This window comes from Nicotiana tomentosiformis, chromosome 6 (genome assembly GCF_000390325.3).
Source record: "Nicotiana tomentosiformis chromosome 6, ASM39032v3, whole genome shotgun sequence".
In the NCBI taxonomy this organism is placed as follows: Eukaryota; Viridiplantae; Streptophyta; class Magnoliopsida; order Solanales; family Solanaceae; genus Nicotiana; species Nicotiana tomentosiformis.
The window spans coordinates 80305441-80321974 of NC_090817.1; positions in this window are offsets into that span (position 1 = coordinate 80305441).

The window sequence follows — 16534 nt, forward strand, 5'->3', positions numbered from 1 at the left end:
CAGAGGGTTTGAATCCGAGGAGCTTCGACGCCTCCCGAAAGTTGAAAGAAAGCCTGCTCGATTTCCAAATAATGACATGGGCGGATGTCCATAACCGTTATGAATCAAAGATAAGGATAGACGATGATCAGCTCGGGTTCCCGACATCAATCAAAGGTCGTGACCGAGACAAGAACAAGGATAAATTCAAAGATGATTTTGATGCAGACTGGCGATCTTCTAAGGGCCAATTCATGCCATACGAGAGAGCCGAAGGATGAGGCAGCAAAGGGTTCTGGTCCGCGAAAAGGTTCGCCCCCGATAGAAGAAATAACCGCGACCGAAACAACAGGTCATTGCAGGACAAAGAGGTATCAGGTTCCCGGGATTCCACTTATCCTAGGCTAATAAAGTATAATTTCAACGTTAGAATCATGGAGTTGGTATCAACAATGAGGAATATCAAAGAGGCACGATTTTCGAAGACGATCAGATCCAATCCCAGCCAAAAGGATCCTAACTTATGGTGTGAATATCATGGGACCCATGGCCATCGAACTGGGGACTACTGGCATCTGCGCGAGGAGGTGGCAACACTGTTGAAGAACAGCCATCTCGGGGAGTTCTTGAGAGACTAGACCAAGAACAATTACGGCCGCAGCCGAGATAACGCAGAACCCACAAAGATGGGGGAAGACCCTCCTCAACTAACTATCAATATAATTTTTTGGGGGAATGAGATTAATAGTGTAACTTTATCGACAGCCAAGAAGATGAAGGTTCAGTGACTCACAACAAGAGACTTTGGGAAGTCGTCGAAGACGACATCACCTTCACAGAAGAAGACGCCCATGTACTTCTCCTGCCATACAAAGACGCCCTGGTAATTTCCCTTAATGTCTTAGATTTCAAGATTAAATGTGTTTTGGTTGACCCAGGTAGTTCGGCCAACATCATTCAATGGAGAGTGTTAGAACAAGCCAGATTAACCGGAAGTATCATTCTAGTGACAAAGCTCCTCGCTGGGTTCAATCTGGCAAGTGTGACAACCCAAGGGGAGATTTTGTTGCCCACGAACGTCGAAAGGGGTCACGGAAACCACCTTATTTGAAGTGGTAGACGGTGACATAGGCTACAACATAATCCTCGATAGACCGTGGTTTCATGAAATGAAGGTTGTACCATCAACTTATCACTAATTGATAAAATTCCCAACCCTAAAGGGAATCAAGCAGATAAGAGGAGATCAACCAGTAGCAAGAGAAATGAACGCAATATCAATTTCCAACAGAAAGGGGAAGGAACATAACAAATAGCAATTACAGGAACTGACGCCTACTCCCAAGCCGAGCTAAGATGATGAAGATGAGGGGGTGTCGGAATCCCACTAGGTACCGAGATACTTTCAAGTACCGGAAGAGACAAACGCAACCAAGTCTACGATGGAAGAGCTCAAAAAGTGGCTTTGTTCGAGGAAATCCTGGAGAGAAAATTTCACTTGGGAACAAGACTCAATCTCGAGCTCATGTCAGGGTTTATTGATTTCCTTAAAACTAACATTGATTGTTTTGCAGGGTTGCACTCGGATATGACAGGTATCCCACTAGAGGTGGCCATGCATAAGCTAAGCCTGGACCCAAGCATCCCTCCGGTGAGGCAAAAGAAAGGCCCAATAGACGAGGTCAGAAACAAGTTTGATAAAACTGAGGTGACTCGATTACTTGACATTGGTTCAACCCGGGAGGTAAAATATCCCGACTGGCTAGCCAGCGTAGTTGTAGTTCAAAAAAGAATAACAAATTTCAAATGTGCGTAGATTAAAAAGACCTGAATAAGGCATGCCCGAAGGGCTCGTTTCCACTGCCAAACATTGATTAAATGATTAATGCAATGACTGGACATGAGTTGATGAGTTTCCTCGATGCCTATTAGGGGTACAATCAAATTAAGATGAACTCGGAGGATCAGGGAAAGACTTCATTCATAATGAACTTTGGCACATATTGCCTTAATGTGATGCCCTTTGGGCTTAAAAACGTAGGAGCCACTTACCAGAGGCTCGTGAACAAGATGTTCGAGAAACAAATAGGGTAAACAATGGAGGTCTATATAGATGATATGTTGTTCAAGTCATTGAATGCAGGTCACCATTTAAAACACCTCCAGAAAACGTTCGATATCTTGAGGAAGCATAACATGAAACTTAACCCCGAAAAATGCGCGTTCGGGGTTAGCTTCGGTAAGTTCTTGGGTTTCTTGATTTCACAAAGGGGAATCGAAGTAAATCCTGACAAAATCAAATCCATCGAGGACATACCGGACCAGCTAACAAGCTTGAAAGAAACCCAAAGGCTAACCGGAAGATTAGCCGCTCTAAGCAGGTTCATTTCTCGATCTTTGGAAAAATATCATCACTTCTTCTCACTTCTGAAGAAGAAGAAGAACTTTGAATGGACTCCAAAATTCCAACAGGCCTTAAAAGACCTGAAACATTATCTATCAAGCCCTCCACTGCTTTCAAAATATGGGGAAGGTGATCAGTTATTAATATACTTATAGGTCTCGGAGGTAGCAGTAAGTGTCGTTCTAGTCCGGAAGGATGAAGGTACGTAATCTCCTGTTTATTAAGTTTTTGCTTGTCCTCAAGAAAATAAGGTAATTCCCACCTCCACAAGATAATAGCTATTTCAGCTAATCTAAGGTGTATCAAACACACATCAATTGGGACCAACAATTACCCACAACACTTATGAATTATCAACAAGGCAATGATTTGAAGTTTTAAGCACAAATAGGTCTAATGTGACACTTGAGCATCAAGAGTTGACTTTATTCATCAAGGAAGATCGCTCTTTCATGTAGGTCATTGTGGATCCCAAACTCCTCATCTTCTACTCTCCGTTTGTACCTCACTTAAGAATGTAGTACTCAATTTAAAGTTTTGTGAAAGGTTCGCTCATCTCTCTCAAAAGAATGTCGCAAGTACGGCTTTAAGTACCATAGGCTTGCCCCTCATGTAAATTACCACTAATGTAAGCTCACTCGGCTTGAAATCACGTAGGGCTTTTTGGGAATATAATGAAGGCTTTTGGACTAAGGTTGGATATACTAGGATAGAACGGGTTCATCTTTCCTTAAGCACTCCATTTTCTCTTATTGGGTCATGCTATGCTACTTTTAGGAGGCATTTTCTTTCCCACAGGGGGGTTAGAGAGACTTAGCATCACTATTTCTTGGTCATGATATTCATTTCCTCCTTCTTTGTTTTCTCCATGCTTTGTATCATTACCATTCTTTGAAATCCCTTCAATTTTTCAACTTATTCACTTTCTTTTTGCATTTTTTTCTTTTTGCATTTTTTTCTTTTTGTTCTTCTTTCTTTTTCTTACCTTCCCTTTTCTTCATTGCTTTTCTCTTTTTGTGCCTTAATACCTTTTTCAAACTCCTCGTTTCTCCCCCAAACTTATGTTTTAACCAATTATTTCTCAAGAGTATTAAGGAAAGCTCGGGTGCCAAGAGAGGGTCACTACAAAACGGGTAAAGGCTTGTAACATGGTTATCAAATGAGAAAGGTTTTAAGCTCAAATAGGTTGACTAGGGATAACAACTTTGGTGGGTAATGAAAAATTTCAAGCTGGTTAAGGAGAGCTTACAATCACTTCTCAAGCCAAGCTAAACTTAAAATTTTGCCTAAAAATACATTCGGGGCAAGTTCTAGACCGTTTGCACTGGTACTTGCACTTGCAACAAAATCATCTCACCTTTCACGCAGCTGGAATGTTAAAAAGGATAGAGTCTAAGGCCCACAACGACCATATTCAAGATTGAAAATCACTATGGCTCGGCTAAACCATTCGATGATTGCCTAAGTCAATGCAAGAGTCACAAGGTCGCTAATTAGAGCTACTTCTTTCCCGAGAAGCTAGTTTTTAACCATAAGTACGTAGTTAAGTGTGCTGGTACCAAGTGAAGCATGTTTGACTCTTTTATTCATTACTACTACTATTCTTACCTAAACATCAAAAACGGACTCAATCCCTTAAGAAGGTTGTCACGCCATCCATCGTTGGGATGAATCACCCGATTCACACAAAAAATACCGTTGGAAATAACCGTGGAATTAAGAAAACCAAAGGCTTATTGACTACTAAAAACATAAAAAGAAGCTACAAATTTAAACATAGACTAATAAGAAAACAAAATAAAGAAGCTACAAAGAAATGTACTAAAAACATAAATGAATGTACATACTGAGAGGGGAAAAGATAGAATATATACATCAATAGAGAAAGAGGGAAGAATATATACATAAATAAAAGGAAAGAGGAAAATGTTATCAGTTATTACAAACCAAATGTCAAATATCCAAATATCAAATAAACTCCACCCCCTGAATAAAAATAAAAATAAACATTGTCCTCAATGCTTAACAAAATAAGAATAAGGAAAGGTAAGAGTAAAGAGGACTCCCTATGTGTCCTTGGACCTCTCTGTGTCCATAACAGTGTCACCGCCCTCAGTCTCCTCTAACTGGATCTCATCAACCCCGGCTCTAGGAGTAAAAGGGTTGGTGAACATCTGGCGCACCGCCTTAGTAGTGTCGGCAACCATGTCTGGCTCCTCAGACTGGCCAACTGGTGCTGATGGTGCGACTGGATCTATTGATGCTGCTGGGCATCAACATGTCAAATGGAAGGTCACCAGCTGCAGCTATCTTAGTCACATCTCTCATCAGTATGTCAACTGATTTCTTGGACGCCTGGGATTTCTTCATTTTCTTTACCTTCTTCCCGAACTCCTAAATCACTGTGCCATGTGCTACTAGGATGTTCATGATGGTGGTCTGGTTCTCCAAGATCTTCTTCAAAGTGTCCTCCACTGTCGAAGGAAGCTGTGATGCCGAGATGGATGACTATATTGCAACAGCACTGGATATGTCAGTCAACTTTGTATCCAGTTGTTTGCATCCAGTTGTTGAGGCTCGCCAGTGTTTGGGAGACTCGCAGTGTAGATAGTGGATGAGCGAGCATGGGCACTGATCTCGCCCAAATTCACACCACTGATTAGGATTGTGAAGCGGTTGATGCAATTATAATTACCCAACTTTGAGTCAGGGTCGATTCCTCAAAGAGCTTATATTGGATTAGGTATATACTTAGACTAGGTGTATGACGTGCCTAAAATGCACTTCCACATACTTGCTTGTTTCTTTCTACTTCTAAAATTAATGCTATTCTTTGTAAATGTAAAGTTATAGAACGATATTTTTGGTGTTGTTGTTTTTCAAGTTTATAAAAGATCTAGGGTTGTGACTTCCACCTAGGTGGTTACCTACAGGTTGTGGGTTTTAGGGCATGTTTCATTGGTCAGGGTGTAATATAGCAATCAACACGCGATTACCCACTCGATACCTCTCGGTAGTTAGAGTGGTTTTGCCAATTTGGCTTTCTCAAGTCCAAATGGGTAATTCACAAAACTATTGATATATGCTCAAGTCAGGTCTTACTATCTCTAGATTCAACCCTTTAATTGGGGCTATCAATTTCATGAGTTCACCCCAATTTCTTATTAGCCAAGTTTTCCTAGACTTAGTCTCTATTTCTCAAGTAGAGACTAAGTCAATTAGGCATGAATCAATGTTTGCAACCATTAATTCCTAAATTCAGGCAAGAACTAGGCTAGATATCATACACCAACCTTAAACAAGCCCTAAATCAAATACCCATTAGGTACCCACACTAGGGTTAGGTCACAACCTTAACTAGAGTTTTAGCTACTCATAGGCAAAAATGAAGAAACTAAGGAAGAAAATAAGATTAAACTCATAATAGATGATAAAAGGATGAAAAATCAATGTTAAAATGATAAACTAATACAAAGTTTCCCAAAGCAGTAAAGGAAAAACGGCTATCTACTTTCTGGAGTTCAAACTTAACCTAAATTTGACAAAAAGAACTATTTATACACAGCTAAAATTATCGGACAAAATTACCCCTGCGGAGGTTCTGCGGCCGCACAATTCTGTCTGCGGTCCGCACTTTGAAGCTGGGCTTGACAGGATGGACTTCTGTGGCCGCACAATTCTGGGTTGCAGTCGCACGTCTTCAAATTCTGTGGACCGCACATTTCTGAGTGCGGCCGCACTCTTGAATTCTGCGGCCGCACAATAATAGTGCGGTCCGCACTTCTTCATGGACTCAAAAGTCCATCTCTTTGAACCTCATCTTCTGCGGCCGCACAATAATTATGCGGTCTGCACTTTGCAAAGGAATTCTGTCATAGGTCCTTCATAGTCTGCGGCCGCACTCAATATTGTGCGGTCCGCACTTTGCACTTTTTGCTGGGTTTTAGTCCTTGTCCAAAAATACTCCTTCTTGAGTTGAATTTCATCATTTTTACTCTTTTTCCAATGCTCCTGCAAGTAAGCACATTTTATCAGTTTTTGGGAATACCTTTAAGCTTTTTTGATCTAAAACTAAAGTGAAAGAGTGCAAATAAGTAGTCAAAATACCTACTTATCAACTCCCCCAAACTTATGCTTTTGCTTGTCCTCAAGCAAATAAGGTAATTGCCACCTTCACAAGAAAAGAGCTATTTCAGCGGGCCTAAGTTGCATCAAACACATATCAATTGGGAGCTATAATTACCCACACACTCATGAATTATCAACAAGGCCATGTTTTGAATGTTTAAAGCACAAATAGCTCTAATGTGACAATTGAGCATCAAGAGTTGACTTTACTCATCAAGGAAGTTTGCACTTTCATGTTGGTCACTGTGGATCCCAAACTCCTCCTCCTATACTCTCCGTAAGCTCATCTCGCTCAAGAATGTAGCACTCAATTCAATGATTCGTGAAAGGTTCGCTCATCACTCTCAAAAGAATGTCACAAGTATGGCTCTAAGTACCATATGCTTGCCCCTCATATAGATCATCACTAATATAAGCTTACTCGGCTTGAAATCACGTAGGGCTTTTTCGGCAAGTAATGAAGGCATTTGGACTAAGGAGGGAAATGTTGGAATGGAACGAGTTCATCTTTCCTTTAGCACTCCATTTTCTCTTTTTGGCTCATACTTTGCCGACTCTTTGAGTCATTTTCTTTTTCCTTAGGGGAACTAGAGAGACTTGACATAACTCTTTCTTGGTCATGATATTCATATTCTCCTTCTTTGTTTTTTCCATGCTTTGCACTTTTTCTTTCTTTTTAATCCTTTCAACCCTTCAAATTATTCACTTTCTTTTTGTGTTTTTCTTTTGTTCTTTCTTTCTTTTTCTTTCCCTTTCCTTTTCTTCATTTCTTTTCTCTTCTTGTGCCTTGATACCACTTTCAAACTCCTCTCTCTCCCCCAAACTTATATTTTTGCCATTTGTTTCTCATGAGTGCTAAGGAAAGCTCGGGTGCCAAGAGAGGGTCACTATAAAATGGGTAAAGGCATGTAACATGGTTATCGAATGAAAAAGGTTTTAGGCTCAAAAAGGTTGACTAAGGATAATATCATTGGTGGGCCATGGAAGGTTTCAAAACGGATAAAGGAGAGCCTACAATCACTTCTCAAGCCAAGCAAACTTAGAATTTCTCCTAGAAACATATTCGAGGCAAGTTCTAGACCATTCGCATAGATACTTTGACTTGTAACAAAATGTATCGCCTCTCACACAACCAGATTGTTAAAGAGGACAGAGACGAGGGCCCACAACAACCGTATTCAAGATTGAAGATCGCTAATGGTTCAACTAAACCACCCGATGATTGCCTAAGTCAACACAAGAGTCACAAGGTCATTAACTAGAGCCATTTCTTTCCAAAAGCTTGTGTTTAACCATAAGCATGTAGTTAAGTGTGTTTCTACCAAGTGAAGCATGCTTGACCCTTTTTTATTCATTAAGACTATTTTTTCTACCTAAACATCAAAAACGGACTCAATCCCTTAAAAAGGTTGTCACGTCATCCATCGTTGGGAAGAGCCACCCGGTTCACACAAAACTCACCTTTGGAAAGAACCGTGGCATTAAGAAAACCAAAAGCTTATTGCTCACTTAAACATAAAAAGAAGCTACCGAATCAAAAAGAAGTTATTAACATAAATAAGAAGCTAGACTACTAAGAAAACAAAATAAAGAAGCTATGAAATAAGCTACTGAAAGTAAGACAAATGAATATACAAACCGAAGGGAATAGAATATATACATCAAAAGATAGGGAGGAATATATACATAATGAAAGAGAAAATAAATATAAAAGAAAAATAGTATTAAAGTTATTACAGGCCAATGTCATCAAATCAAACCAACCAAAATAGACCACCCCCCCGAATAAAAATAAGCATTGTCCCCAGTGCTTAGCAAAATCAAAATAAGGGAAGGTAGAGAGTAAATAAAACTCCCTATGTGGTCTTAGGGTGCATGGAAGCATCACCACCCTTGGGCTCCTCCAACTGGATCTCATCATCCTCTGCTCGAGGAATAACGGGGTTGGTGAACATCTGAAGCACCTTCTCGGCAGTATGGGCAGCAAGGTATGGCTAGTCAGACTGGCCAACTGGTGCCTCTACTGATGGTGCTGCTGGGTCTGCTGGTACTGATGGATCTGTCTCCATTAGTAGGTCAACTGGTAAATCACCAACTACTGCAACCTTTGTCACATCCTTTTTTAATCTCTCCACTAATTTCTTCGAGGCCTGGTATTTCCTCATCTTCTTCACCTATTTGCCCAACTCCTCAATAGCTCCCCATGTGCCACCAATGTATCCATAATGGTCTTCTGGTTGTCCAAGATCTTCTTCAATGTTTCCTCCACTAACTGAGGAACATGTGGTGCTGCTGGTGTAGAAGACTGTGCTGCAACAGCACTGGATATGTCAGACGGCTTTGAAGTAGATATCTAAATCCAGTTGTTAGACTCGCCAATGTCTGGGAAACTCGTAGCTCAGTGAGTGGATATGTGGATGAGGCAGACACTGGTACTGATGCTGATGGTCTAAAAGATGAAGGTGGTGTCATGTCAGCTGTCTCGATGGAAGGACCGACTGTTGTAGAAGGCATAAGAGTTGTAGAAGGCTTAGCAGCTGACTCTGTAACCACCACCAATAGCTCATCAGACTGACCAACGGTGGTAGTTGCCTTACCCTTGAACTTTGGGTTTTTCGAACCTTGCAAAGAGTACCATGAGAAGGGCTTCATGGCCCGCACTTTTATATCAAAACTCCTCGGCTCCACCTTTGCATTTGTGAAATATTCTGTGAGGGTGTTGGGATATGGGTACGAGCTTTCACCTTTTCGGACAACCACTAACATGTTGGCTGACATGATGACACTCACATTTATTGGGTACCCGGCCATAATAGATGCCACCAAAACTGCTCGGGGGATTGGAAGATTGTTCTCATTTCGGCTTGGGTCAATACGACTGCACACAAATGTTTGCAACCCTTTTGCTTCAAAATTTAGGGTGGCCCGTGCAATAGGAACCCCTGCTGTGATCCACGGTGGTGGTGGTCCTGGAGGAGCCAAAATCTCTGCTAACCAAGGACGAGCTGCATCACCCATAACAAGCTTCTCCAGGTACTGGATTGCATCTACCTCCTCGAATCCCAAGTAAGTGTTCAGAGTGCTTGGGTCGAATCTGACTTTCAAATTTCTCACTTTGGTCACTTTGGTACCCTTCTTGATGTGTGCCACATTGGCATAAACTCTCGTACCAAGTGCTCTTTGGCATCCATAACACTCTGGGTGAACCACATCCACCCCTTACGCTCCCTAGACTGCTTAAGGACATTTGGATTGTATTTATCCAAATCCTTCAGCAAGAATTGTCGCTCAAGTGTGAGCGATCTCTGGGGCCATCACTCTCTAAACTTTGTAAAGGCAATCAAAGTCATGAACCTATATTCCCATACTTCCTTCTTCTTCGACCTCTCTAGGCCGCCCACTCTAGTGTCACCTCCCCCACCATCATTAGGAACATCATCATCATCTACTGCAACTGGAGAAGAGGGAGTGTGTGTAGAGGAGGGCTCTGAACCCTAGCTACCGGCATCGGAACCCTCAGACTAACTTGTTGTAATGGAGGGTTCGTTGCGCAGTTGGTATCTCCTAGTGAATTGTGGTGGTTGAGACTGGGCCTAAGGTTGTACCTCTATTGAGTGACCCTCGGAGGCTTCCCTAGACGGGACATACGAGCTTGATTCCGAGGGCTCTGTGGCCCTACCTCTCCCAATGGCCTTCTTTTTGTCTATTGCTTTTGATTGCACTCCCAGAGGTTGAGTGCCCTTTCCTCGGCCTTGGGAGGGTTCACCCCTCCCTTTAGATGTATCACTTTTGCCTCGTGATCGAACCATTATCTGCAATATGAAGCACATAAGTCAGTTAAAGTTCAGAAGCATGTTAATAGTTGCAGGAAATCAGTGTACAAAAGAGACAGTGCGGACCGCACAATATTGAGTGCGGCCGCAGACTGCCTTGTGCGGACCGTACAATTTCAAAGTGCGGTCACACATGCTGAAGTGCGGACCGCACAATTTTGAGTGCGGCCGCACAAAACCAGGTTTAGACTATCTCTGAAGTTCCAAAGTGCGGTCGCACACATTTTTCCGTGGACCGCACAATTTTAAGTGCGGTCTACACTTTTCATGTATCACATTTTTCCCTAACTCAAGATCTACGGACCGCACAATTTTGTGTGAGGCCACACAATTCAAAAATAGAATAACACTGACTTAGGTTTTGCAATTTTTGCACAATTTAATCATGGTATTTGCAAATTAAACATGATGAATGATCTACCCAGTCCCCAATGAGCACACATAAAATTACCCACACAATTTCAAGCACACATGAAGAACATTTGACATTTTAGGCCTAAAAATAACTATACTAATTAAGAACAAAAACAAAAAAAAAATGAAAAATCTAAACATGAATTGAACATACCAGCGATGAAGGATGCATGTAAGAATCTACACTGATGAAATGAATTTGGAGTGTGAGGTACTTTGTGTGCACTATGCTTGCTTAGGTCTCAAAAGTTCAAAGTGTGTAAAGTTGTGAATAGTGCAATGAAGTCCTATTTATAGGTTGACCAAAGTCGGTCAAAATTGAAGTTGAGTGCGGCCGCACAATTTTGAGTGTGATCCCCACTCTTTACCTAAACCTTGCTGAAGTTCTGCGGTCCGTACCAAAGTGAGTGCAGCCACAGAAATTTGTGCGGTCCGCATAATTATGTGTGCGGCCGCAGAATGGCCTTTTCTCTGATTTTCAAAACTTCAGAGAGTTGGATTTTTGGGTCTTCAGTTGTGCGGCCGCATAAAGAATTGTGCGGCCGCAGATTCTTCTCTGCTGTGGCATACGAAGTTGTGCAGTCCGCACAATAAATGTGCGATCCGCATTTTCTTTCAACACTTGGCCAATTTTTTGAACACAGTACCTGCAATGCATACTCATTCCTGCAATTCACTTCAAAACCAGTTAGCTCAATAAAAAACCTCTCTAAAAAGAAGAAAATAAAAAAATGAAAAGAAACATGGGTTGCCTCCCAAGAAGCGCTTGATTTAACATCGCGGCACGATGCAGATTACCATCAATCACTTGAAATGAATTAACGCCATGACGTGGCCATCATCAAATTTGCCAAGATAATGCTTTACAGGGTGACCATTGACTCTAAACATTTCATCATTTTTGTTCTTCAAGTCTAATGCACCAAAGGGTGTCACATTCACAACCTCAAACGGACCACTCCACTTAGACTTCAACTTTCCTGGGAACATTCGTAACCAAGAATTGAACAATAACACAAAATCACCTTCTTTGAACTCCTTGTTCCGGATGTACTTGTCATGGAGGTACTTCATCTCGTCCTTATATAAGGATGAACTTGTATAAGCATGGTACCGGAATTCATCAAGCTCATTCAATTGTGCCACCCTTAAAATGGCGGCGACATCCCATTCATGATTAAGCTTCTTCAATGCCCACATAGCCTTGTGCTCAAGTTTCACTGGAAGGTGACAAGCTTTCCTGAACACTAACCGGTATGGATGCATACCAATCGGTGTTTTATAAGCCATCCTATAAGCCCAAAGAGCATCATCAAGTTTCTTTGACCAATCCGTCCGATTGGCATTCACTGTCTTTGACAAAATACTCTTGATCTCCTGGTGGGAGACTTCCACTTGCCCGCTTGCTTGAGGATGATAGGGGGTTGAGACTTTATGAGTGACACCATACTTGGTGAGTAAGGTATCAAAAGCTTTGTTGCAAAAGTGCAATCCCCCATCACTAATAATGTCCCTTGGAGTACCGAATCTTGTGAAGATGTTCTTTTTCAAAAATGCCACCACACTTCGAGCTTCATTGTTGGGTAAAGCCACAGCTTCAACCCACTTTGACACATAATCCACAGCTACCAAAATGTAAGTGTTCACACAAGAGCTCACGAACGGACCCATGAAATCAATGCCCCACACATCAAAAATGTCAATCTCCAAGATAGTGGTGAGGGGCATCTCATTTTTCTTAGAAATCACACCGGCCCTTTAACATTCATCACAACGCTTGACGAGATCTCTAGCGTCCTTGTAAAGAGTAGGCCAATAGAATCCCCAACTCAACACTTTTGTTGCCATTGTAGCTCCACCATGGTGACCACCATATGGTGAAGAGTGGCAAGCCTCAAGAATTTCCACTTGTTCTTTCTCCGGCACATATCGTCGAATCACACCATCGGTATAAATTTGGAAGAGATACGGCTCATCCCAATAATAGTCAAGGCAATCCCGTTTGAGCTTCTTCCTTTGGTTTGAAGAGAACTCATTTGGTACAATACCACTCACAAGATAATTTGCTAAGTCGGCAAACCATGGCATCTCGGTCATTGAAATGTCTAGAAGTTGCTCGTTGGGGAAGGAATCATTTATATCAAGGCCGTCATGTGGCCTCCCCTGCTTCTCCAAACGAGACAAGTGGTCTGCCACTTGGTTTTCACTACCCTTGCGGTCTTGAATCTCTAGATCAAACTCTTGCAATAGAAGCACCCACCGTATTAACCTTGCCTTTGAATCCTTTTTGCTCATTAAGTACCGAAGCGTCGCATGATCGGTGTGGACAATCACCTTTGTACCCATCAAGTACGGGCGTAACTTCTCCATAGCAAATATAATAGTAAGTAGCTCTTTTTTGGTCACTGTGTAATTGACTTGGGCATCATTCATGGTCTTACTAGCATAGTAGATCGGATGGAAGATTTTATTGATACGTTGTCCCAAAACTGCTCCAACCACTACATCACTTGCATCACACATGAGCTCGAAAGGCAAGCTCCAATCTGGTGCGGTGATAATAGGAGTAGTAGTCAATTTGAATGCCTTCATACAGCCCTCATTGAAATGAAACTTGGCATCCTTCTCCAACAGTTTACACAAGGGGTTCACGACTTTGGAAAAATCCTTGATGAATCGGCGATAGAACCCCGCATGACCCAAGAAGCTCCTCACTCCCTTCAAGGATGTAGGGATTGGGAGTTTAGAGATCACCTCTATTTTGGCCTTGTCGACCTCAATACCATGCATTGAAATTTTGTGGCCGAGGACAATGTCTTCCTCGACTATGAAGTGACAATTCTCCCAATTCAAAATCAAGTTTGTCTCCTCACATCTTGCCAAGACCTTATCCAAGTTGTTCAGACAATCATCAAAAGCATTTCCGACCACAGAAAAGTCATCCATGAAGGCCTCAATAAAATCCTCCACCATGTCGGTGAAGATGGCCATCATACACCATTGAAAAGTCATCGGTGCATTGCATAACCCAAATGGCATTCGCGAGAATGCGAAAGTGCCATAGGGACAAGTGAAAGTAGTCTTCTCTTGGTCCTCCTGAGCAATAAGAATTTGATTGTAGCCGGAATATCCATCAAGAAAATAATAGAAAGCTCGACCGGCCAACCTATCAAGCATTTGATCAAGGAATGGGAGTGGGAAATGATATTTCCGAGTGACTTTGTTGAGCTTCCGATAGTCCATACACACTCTCCACCCGGTCACCGTTCTTGTGGGGATCAACTCATCCTTGTCATTTGTGACCATAGTAATGCCCCTTTCTTTGGGACACATTGCACCAGAGAGGTCCATGAGTTATCGGAAATGAGTTAAACAACCCCAGTATCCAACCATTTTATGATCTCCTTCTTCACCACCTCTTGTATTGCTTCATTTAATCTTCTTTGATGTTCAACGGAGGGTTTGACATCCTCCTCCAAAATAATTTTGTACATGCAAAAGGCGGGGCTTATACCCCGAATGTCCGCTAATGTCCATCCTATAGCTTTATTCCTCTTTTGTAGCACTGCTAAAGTAGAGTCTACCTGCACGTTAGTCAAATAAGAGGACAGAATAACCGATAAAGTAGAACATGGCCCAAGGAATTTATACCTGAGATGTGGAGGCAATGGCTTTAACTCCAAAATAGGAGGCTCCTCGATTGAGGGCTTTGTTGGAGGAGTCTTCCGGTTCTCAAGATCTAAGGATAATTTTCGGGGTTCATAAGTGTATGACCCCATTCCTTGCAATGCGTTTACATATTCCACATAGCCTTCCTTCTCATCATCATCATGATTAAGCAATATGGCCTCCAAAGTATCGTCAACATTCATCATGGCACTAACATCATCAACAATCACCTCGGTCACAAAGTCCACAAACGAACAAACTTCATTGCTATTTGGTTGCCTCATAGATTTGCATAGATGGAAAACCACCTTTTCATCACCCACCCGGAAGGTGAGCTCACCGGCTTCCACATTAACAAGAGCCTTCCTTGTAGCAAGAAGGTTTACCCAAGATAATAGGCACCTCATAGTCCACTTCGTAATCAAGAATTAAAAAGTCCGTCGGGAGGATGAACTTATCAACACGAACCAACACATCATCAATAATACCCAATGGTCTCTTCATAGTACGATCCTCCATTTGTAACCTCATAGATATGGGTCTTTGTTGCCCAATTCCCAAAGTTTTGAACATCGAGTAGGGCATCAAGTTGATACTCGCGCCTAGATCACATAGAGCTTTGGCAAAGTCGGCGCTCCCAATAGTGCAAGGGATTGTGAAAGCGCCAGGATCTTCCAATTTCGGAGCCATTGAGTGAACAATAGAACTCACTTGATGTGTCATCTTGATAGTATCACAATTCATTGATCTTTTCTTTGTTACTAAATCCTTCATGAATTTTGCATAGCCGGGCATTTGTTCCAATGCCTCAACCAATGGCACATTAATGGATAATCTTTTCATCATGTCAATAAACTTCTTGAATTAGTTCTTGTTATTTTGCTTGGCGAGCCTTTGAGGGTATGGAGGAGGAGGCCTTGGCATTGGTGCCTTGGCCTTTGGCACTACCGGTTCCGGTATGTCAATCACGTATTCTCTAGACGGGTTCAATTCTTCTTGAGTCTCCTCCACATTTTCATCAATATCAATTATCACTTCTTCATTAGCTTGAACCACATTGCTTGGAATTTCATATTCTTGAATCACTACATCATCATCCACAATTCTTCTTTGGTTTGAGGTTGTTGCCTCCCCACCTTTTTCACTCCTTGTGGTTACGGTCATGGCATGTCCCATGTTGTTCCCACCCTTCGGGTTCACCACCGTGTCACTAGGTAGAGCCCCCTTAGGACGAGTGTTTAAAGCTTGCGAGATTTGCCCTAATTGAACCTCCAAATTGCTGATTATAGTGTTGTGAGAGGCTAGTTGAGCATCAGAGTCAGTATTTTTCTCCATCATTTGTTTGAACATATTTTCAATTTGTCCCATCTCATTATTAGAAGATCTAGAACCATGAGACAGATAAGGAGGCGGGTTGCTTGGTTGTGGATACATCGGGGGCCTTTGAAAGCCCGACCCTCAATTCCCTTGGTTATTATTCCAACCCCCTTAGTTGTTGCCTCCCCAATACCTTTGATTGTTACCACCCCAATTGCCTTGGTTGCCTTGATTATTGTTATTTTTCCAATTACCTTGATTGTTGTTACCACCACTCCAATTGCCTTGGTGGTTTTGATTGTTCCAATTTCCTTGATTTCCTTGAGATCGCCATTGTTTTTTATTCGGGCCTTGAGAGTTGTTTCTTTGCCCTGGGTAGTTGTTCACATATTGCACTTCTTCCTCTTGCTCATTGTTTGTTTTGTCTTGGTCAAACCCACTATCATCTTTCACAAATTGTTCCACACGGTTTTGCACTTGTTGACCCTTTTGCCTTCGCTTGTTCACCATTATGTTGACACCTTTCATTGCATTTACTTGCTTAGGACCTTGAACTTGTTGAAGTTGAGCTTTGGCTAATTGATTCATTGTTGTGGTCAACTCGGCAATTGCTTTCCTATGATCATGCAATTCTTTGTGTAGGTGAATCACATTTGGATCACCTTGAGGAATATTAGCTCTACTTTGCCATGCCAATGAAGTATCCGTCATTTTATCTAAGATCTCACAAGCTTCGACATATGGTGTTGTCATGAAATTCCCATCGGCAAGTTGGTTGACCATTCATTGA